This window comes from Sorex fumeus, unplaced genomic scaffold (assembly GCF_029834395.1).
Source record: "Sorex fumeus unplaced genomic scaffold, SorFum_2.1 ptg000093l, whole genome shotgun sequence".
Taxonomy (NCBI): Eukaryota; Metazoa; Chordata; class Mammalia; order Eulipotyphla; family Soricidae; genus Sorex; species Sorex fumeus.
In genome coordinates, this window is record NW_026606150.1 from 3,085,959 (window position 1) to 3,094,130 (window position 8,172).

At 56.1% G+C, this 8,172-nt stretch overlaps 1 long non-coding RNA gene across 1 annotated transcript; it reads left to right on the forward strand.

Moving 5' to 3' along the window:
- Positions 1-5,672: 5,672 nt before the first annotated feature.
- On the forward strand, positions 5,673-8,172 carry LOC130039758 (uncharacterized). The gene is made up of 3 exons (XR_008794950.1): positions 5,673-5,735; positions 7,723-7,810; positions 8,060-8,172. It is a non-coding gene; the product is annotated as an uncharacterized LOC130039758 (long non-coding RNA).

Consider the following 8,172-nt stretch of genomic DNA (forward strand, 5'->3'; position numbering starts at 1 on the left):
TATGGGAGATGATTACGTGGTCTTACTGGCTGGCATTGGTAAGGATAGGGTCTCTATAGAGGATGGGCTGAGGTGACTGTGGGTTCGGTTCACACTGTGCTGGTCTCCCTGCAGTTCTGGCCAGCAGGCACAGCACTGAGGCCGCATGACCAGGGCTGTCCACTGTAGGCCCAACAGCAGCTGATCTTCTGTAGCCAGAAGTTCCTGGACAGGCTGTGGACACGTACAGTTAGAGAGTAGGAGTCACTCAGCGCCTGTCCAGGGGACACGGCCCTTCCCGAACCCAGTGTCCTCTGTAGCTACTGATCTGCAGGGACAGGGGACAGGAAGCAGGAGTTCCTGAACACTAAGCACTGCCACAGGGTCATGGAAAGAGCAATACCCCGCTGACTGTGGTTGTCCCTGCATCTCTCTCTCCACCTAACTGGACACTCTGAAGCTCAAGGAGAAGTGCCCAGGGGTGGGCTGGCAGTTGGATGATGGCCCGGGCCAGTTGTCAGTTTCGGCTAGCTTGGCTCTGTGCCGTGTCACCCACCTTTATGGGACAATTCCAGCAACATCCACCTTGGGGCATTTAAAAGACTCCCGGCCTCTGCTTCAGAACCAGGAATGAGGGGACGGGGGCTGGGTAACGGAGGAGGGCATGTCAGTGTGGGATACCTGGGTTCCGCACAGCTTTCCTTTGTCCCTTAGAAAAGAAATGAGGGGATGAGTCTCTGGGGACTCCAAAGCCTTTGCCAGAGGCAGACCCAGTGGGCCCCGGTGTGAGTGGAGCAGGCGGGTGTCAGCCCTTCTGGGCTCATCCCCTCCATGGGGTCAGGGGTCCCAGGGTGACTTATTTGGGCTGCTGGACTCCCTGTGGTTGTGCAGGGTTAACCCTGAGTCCCCTCTTGTGACCCTATAGACACTATGATTCCGACTGTGAAATCGACTTTGGCGGCGTCTGTCCAAGACACCCAATCCGTGGTGAAGAAGCAGCTGCTGTCGGAGGTGGGGGGCATGTACCGGGTCAATAACAAACACGATGGTAAGCGCCGAGTGAGATCTCCTCAGAACATCGTCCAAATAGCCTCTGAGCTGGTGGGGCAGGAGTGGCCCTACAGTTTCAGCGAGAAGAACTGTGAGCACTTCGCCACGGAGCTGCGCTATGGAGAACCCATCTCCGACAAGGTGTGTCCTCAACCATTGCCCCCATCCCCAGGATTGTCTACACTGACTGTTCTGGATCAGACAGACTTCCAGGCATGAGCTGGACAGACAGACGCCACTGTCCCCCTTCTCAAATGTCACCGCCTGGGTGGGAAGTGGAGGGGCACCAGCATGGTCTCAGCACATGGGGCTAGGCTGGACACACTACTCAGAAGCAAAATTTTCTCATCCACTTCACAGATGGAGAAACTGAGGCCCACAGTGCTTCAGGTATCATCCACACTCTAGCACTTGCCCTGGAGGTGGGATATGACTCCAGGGCAGCTGCCACAAAGGCCTTGACGTCCGTATAGGGGTCAGGGAGAGGCAGCCCAGCAGTGGATGCCAGGTTTACATTGGTTTGAGCCCAACCCTGGTCAGGGAGGCGAGTGCCCAGGGGACAGGGGCTGTCAGGTTGGGCAGAGGAGGGGCCAGTCTGTGGGTGAAGAGGCAGAGCTCATGCCTGGCATGCATCAGACCCTAGGCTGCACCCCAGGCACCTCAGGGGCAGGCAGAGCAATAGTAGGTGTGGGCAGGAGAGAAAACAGGAATGGAGGACTTGGTGGGGAGTGTGACCCTGAAGAGGAGGTGGTTTGGAGCACAGGCACTGCCCACAGCTTGGGCACCCCCTTGCCCCGCACTCAGTCTCAGTGTCTGCCGGTCAGTGTATCGTCCACTGGGCACAATTGTCCCCCAGGGTAAGATCAGCCTCCCTGTCTCTTCAAGAAAAGCTGACAGTGTTGACCTAAACTAACTACTCTGTCACTGCCAAGGTCCGATTCCCAGTGGCCATCTCGAGGGGCAGAGAGGCTGAGGGCGCCCCCTGGAGGCTGGTCCTGTCTGAACAGAGGCAGCTCGCCTGGGTCCTCCCTTGTGGTGTCCAGGATGCTGATCCCTGGACACTCTAAGGGGGCACAGGGACCCCTGTAAGGAGGTCGAGTACCCTGGAGAAAGTGGATTTGACCAATGAAGGAGCCAGGTGGTTACTGAGACTGTTCTGGGCACCCGGATAACCAGGGGACAGCACGGTGCTGACCCCAGCCCCTGTGGTAGCTTGGCTACTCTGATGAACTGTGGTGCTGACAGTCTCTTTAAGCACCTCTGAAGAGGTGTTGTGATCACACACACACACATTCCTGGAGTGCTGGAATGCATCAAAGGTCACCAAAGGCTGAACCCACAGCAGCGAATCTCACCGAGAGGAACAATGGTCTCGGGGTGTCTCCAGAGCCTCTTTATTTTAATAAAGAGCAACAACTTTCACTGTCACTGTCCTCCCATTGTTCATCGATTTGCTCGAGCGGGCCCAGTAACGTTGTGAGACTTGTTACTGTGTTTGGCATATCGAATAAGTCACAGGGAGCTTGCCATGCTTTGCTGTGTGGGCGAGATACTCTCGATAGCTTGCCGCGCTCTCTGAGGGGGCGAAGGAATCGAACTCGGGCTGGCCATATTGGCTGCGTGAAAGGTAAAGCCCCTACCCGCTGTGCAAGAGCAACAAATGGGGCTAAAAATTTTTTCAGGGGCTGAAGTGCTCGCTCTGTCTTTTTGCCGCCCCCGACGTTGACTCTGACCCCTGGTCAAAGGCCTGAGTCCATCATTTCTCCCAAGGTCTCAGGGGACAGCGCAATTCCTGTTCAGGGCACCTGGCTCAGCTGAGGCAACGGCAGCAGGTGTGGCCAGACCCAGGGCACACCCAGAAACTCCTGTGAAGGCGCCCCCATTCTGCAGTGGACCAGGGCACAGTCTCCCTGCTCATGCTGCTCCACAGGGGCACAGCCCCCCAAGCTCTCCAGCTCCTCCTGGTCTCCCCCTTCTGCCTCTTGCCTGGACCCAGATTGCAGCTGCGCGGGGCTTGCCCTTGGGATTGTGGGGGTCTCGGGGTGCACTGGGGTAAACACTCAGATACAATCTCGGCGTCTCTCCCGGAGGAGAGGCTGACAGGCTCCTGCCTTTCCTGACCCTGAGTCCCCTCCTCTGTGGGGGCAGTTGTGACTCCCGGGAGTGAGGCCCACGTGGGCAGGGGCTAAGCTCAGTGTCCACAGGCTGGCCTGAGATTCAGAACATGAGGTCACCCTGGGACCAGAAGATGGGGGGACAATGGCCTAGAGAACCTAGACCTCCTGGGAAACAGGCCTCCCTCACTGACACAGATCTGCTCCGTGCAAGGAGGGGGCTCCCACCTACTGTGCACTCCTCCTTGTGAGTCTCCTCTCACAGCTCCTCTAGGGACCTTGTCAACTCTGTCCTGAAGGTTCATTCCACCTCAGCTCCCCCAAGAAAGTGGGATGCCTCTCTATGGTGACGGAAGCCTCGTCCTCTACACTTCCTGCAGATAGGAAAAGGAGGATTCTCACCTGATCCTATCTCCTTACAATTGTGGTGGATGTAGAATGCTCTAGTATGTTCCCTGTCAACGACTCACCTCCCTCTGTCCCTTTTTCTTTTGCAGAGGATAATCTGTCTTGAGCCCATATTTGGAGACCTGATTGAGTTTTCCCGTGGTGGTAAATTCAACAATCACTCGCTGGAATATGACCATTGGGCCGTGTATGTGGGAGACAATTACGTGGTCCATCTGACTAACCCAGGTAAGCACGGGGCCTCTCTTGAGGATGTCCTGACATGACTGTTGGTTTTGCTGATACACTGTGCTTGTTCCCTTGCAGACCTGGACATGGGACTAGCACTGAGGCCACAATGACAAGTGCTATTCCCTGATAGCCTGTCACGTGCTGATCTTCAGTTGCCAGAAATTCCAGAGAGGGGAGATCTGAAGGAGAAATCTGGGGTCAGAAATATTGAGACAGATTTCAGTGTAGGGTGTTTTTACACACACACACACACACACACACACACACACACATAAATGTATCTTGGTATAAATTTTAGGGAGTCTTCTGGAATAATCCTCGGGAGGCATTGAGGTCCCACCCTCAGTTCATGTTCTTCCTGTTCTGGGTTCCTCCCAGGACAGAGGCTGTGGTGATGCTCAGGCCCTGCAGTGCTGGTGGTCCCCAGCCACACCCGGTATTGCTCCTGGACCAGGTGTCGCCTGCGTGGAACCTGGTCAGAGCATGCCAAGCAGCGTCCCTCCAAGTCCCATCTCCAGAACCCAGAATATTTCTAGGGTGCCCCATCATGGAGCCAGGCTGTCCCATGAGGGTGCAAAGTCTACTGGTGAGCCCCGTGCCTCCCTGCCCAATTTGGTGCCCAGGTTCCTCTCCAGCCTGAAGCCTCCCCTTCCGGCTGGGAGGGATGCCACAGGTCCCTATAGTGCCTTTGGGGTCTCCTGCACCCCTACCTGCTCCTGAAGCTGGAGAAGCTGAACCAGACACGGTGTTGAATTGCCCTTTGGTGATGATCAATGTTGAAGGACAGCAATAACCCCCATCCCACACAGACAGCCCCTAGAGAAGCTGAGTCAGACATTGGGCTCCTGGGGAAGCTTTAGAAGAGAACCAGGAATTTGATAATGCAGAGTTTGAACGGGCTGGAGCAATAGCGCAGCAGGTAGGGTGTTTGCCTTGCACACCACCAGCCCGCCGACCCGAGTTCGATTCCTCCGCCCCTCTCAGAGAGCCCAGCAAGCTACCAAGAGTATCTGTCCCACACAGCAGAAGCCTGGCAAGCTACTCATGACATTCGATATGCCAAACACAGTAACAACAAGTCTCACAATGTTACTGAGCACCCTCGAACAAACTGATGAACAACGGGGGGATAATGCGACAATGCTATAGTGCTGAGTTTGGACATCTCCTGCCCTGGACGGTCTGCCTTAGCCTGCTGAGGCCTCCCAGCTGGGACTCAGGGCATTGCAGGGTTGGTGACTGGCCGCAAGTAAGTGGGTGGTGAGCTGGGACCAGGAGCTGGCATCAGTCACCTGTGCCCATGTCACCCACCTTCATGCAACAATTCCAGCAACATCTGTTTTGGGGCATTGGAAGAACTCCCGACCTCTGCTTCAGAACCTGCAGTGAGCTGAGGCTTGGGTCAGGGAGGAGGGCATGGTCATGTGGGAGACCCAGGTTCCACCCAGCTTCCCTCTGCCCCTTAGAAAACAAATGAGAGGAAGAGAGTCTGGGGACTCTAAAGCCTTCGCCAGAGACCCAGGCTCAGTGGACTCAATTTTGGGTCAGAGTCAGCAAGTGTCAGTCCTTCTGGGCTCATCCCCTCTGTAGGGAAAGGGGCCATGGGGTGGCTTACTTGGGAGAGGGTGGACTCCGTGGGGTTGTGCAGGGTGACCACTGAGTCCTCTCTTGTGACCCACAGACTGCAGGAAATCAGGACCAAAGAATGTCAGGTCTCTGTCAGACATACTACCTCCAGCTGTGGTGAAGAAGGAGCTGCTGTCAGACGTGGCTGCCGAGTGTGACTTCTGGATCAATAACAAGTATGATGGGAAGTTCCCAGTATGGCCTCCTGCGAAGATCGCCCGAATGGCCTTGGCACAGGTGGGGAAGGAGAGACCCTACAGCCAGTTCGAGCTGAACTGTGAGAAATTTGCCATGGAGCTACGCTATGGAATTTCCTATCATGCTCAGGTGTGTCCCTTTTCCCAGCCATGTCCCCATCCTAAGCCTTGTCCCCCCTGACTGTACTGACCAGAGGGTGATTGGGCATGACTGGACAGAGAGCCACTGTGCACCCTCCAAAGTCACGGTTGGGGTGGGAGATAAAGTGACACCAGCTCAGCCTTTGAAGATGAAGATGAAGCTGAGCTCTACTTATCACTGGTGAGAAGCAGGTTCTGTCACCCATTTCACGGATGGAGAAACTGAGGCCCACCTTGCTCAGTATCTGTCCACTCAGGCTAGAAGCTGCACGATAGGTGGTATGTGATCCCATGCACCAGCCACACAGGCCTGGATCTCACTGGAGAGGTCAGGGAGAGGCCACCCCACAGTGGAGGTGGCTCTTATTCTTCAGAGAGCCTGACACTTGACAGAGATCCGAGAACCCAGAGGATGGGGGCTGTGACGATTGGGCAGAGGAAGGGCCGGGGCTGTGGGTGAAGAGGCAGAGCACATGCCTGGCATAAGAAAGACCCTGGGCTGCACCCGGGCACCTCAGGGGTGGCAGAGCAATACTAGGTGTGGACAGGAGAGAAAACAGGAATAGAGGAGTTGGCGGGGAGCAGTGTGGGTCCTGTGCATAGGGGCAGCTCCCCTTGTTCCTCCCTGCTGTTGTCCGGCTACTGACCCCTGTGATCCCACCCTATGGACACCCCAAAAGGGCAGAAGGCTCCTTGTAAAGAAGAGGAGGACCCTGGAAAAAGGGGTTTTTTTTTTTTTGTGCGGTAATCAGACATTTTGGGAATGTGGAGCCCAGGATGGGGCTCAGTCAGTTACTGAGGATGTCTGGGCACCTCCGTGTCCAGGGGATGTCGTGGTGATGGCCCAACCTGTGTGATTTCTCAGGTCACTCTGATGAATTGTGGTGCTGACAGTCCTTTGAGCTTGTCTGGTGGGGCTTCTGTGAGCACACACACACACAGACACACACACACAGAGACACACACATACACATGCACACACACGAGCACTGGGGCATCAGCATCAGCCCCTTTTTTTGTGGTGCTGGAGCACATCGGGCCTCACCCTTGCAAGGCAGCTGCCTTCACCCCTGAAACTTTTCCTTTTACCCCTGGAGTGGGGTTGCATTCTTCTCTCTCCTGAGTTAAATGCTCAGTTTCACCGACATCTGCTGTTTTCGCCTTACAATATTCCCTTTGGTCTGTTTGCGGTGTTGTTTCCCCTCTCTCTGAAGTCCTTAGTACCCCTCTAAGGCATCTCAGAATCATCGTGGAGTAGCTTTGGATGAGTCTTTTACACAGTGACCTCAGTTTTTTCCTTGTGAAATCGGTGAAGTAGGACACAGGAGATTTATGAAGAAGATTGCTTGGCGGTCAGGCAATCTCAGGGTGACAGTTGCTCTGCTGAGCGTGCCCACACAGGGAACATTCTCTGTCTCTCCTGCTCCATGAAGGGTCCCCACCCCCGCCAGGATCCACTTCCTACTGCAGAAGCCCCTTCTGGTGACACCCAGGGGATATCTGCAGTGAAAGCTTCGCCTTTGGAGGAACAAACAGTCCCGGCCTTCCTTAAGCAGATGAGCCTGAGCGCCCACTGGTGCTGCAGGGCGCTGAGCACCGGGATAGGTTTCCGGTGCCTCAGCATCTCCCTTGTTCCCCGGCTCCTGATTGGCCAGCCCCGACCTAGACTTCCAGGCACTCCCCCCTTCCCCACAGCGCCCCCTGTCGATTTCCTCCGCCTGTGCCAGCCCCAGGCCCCCGTGTTCCTCCCGAGTGTCCACAGCGGGCACCCACAGCTCCTCTCCCTCTGATGCTCCCCGCCGGGAAGCGCCTCCTTCTCTCGAGGGCTCTGCCCCCTTGGGAGCCCCTCCAGGTCTCTCTGCTCCCCCGAGGTTCCGCTGAAGCAAACACGGGCCAGCTGGTCCCTCCTGGTGACCTCTTGGGTCTGTGTGTGATATCCAGAGCCCCACTCCACGACCCTCTTCTTCCTGCTGCAGGAGAAGGATCCCTTTGAGGTGCTGGTAGATAGTGGTGGTGTGTGAATCAGCGATGTTCGAGGGACTACTACGCGGGAAATGGAAAGAGGTAAGAACCTCGAACCCCAACATCTGGCCTACCCAAAGGGGTTGGGTCTGGCCTCTGGTCACCCTGATGGACCCTTGGGACTCATTTCAGATAGTGCAGGTGGGGGCTTCGCAGCCCATCTGGACCCCGGGAACCCCAGGCCACAGGGATGGGGGTGCTCTGGGGGGAAGGGCTGGAGCTGGGTTAGGGGGGCAGCCCGGGTGGGACTCGTGTCCCTGTGACAAGACTACCCGCGCTCTCTCTCCTCAGGGGACTCTCAGCCGACTCAAGCCCAGACCACTGTTGGGCAGCAGGAATTTCCCCGCAAGTCTATGCCGCCCGTGCTGCCCCTTCCTGCTGGTGGACAGAGATTTAATAAAGGG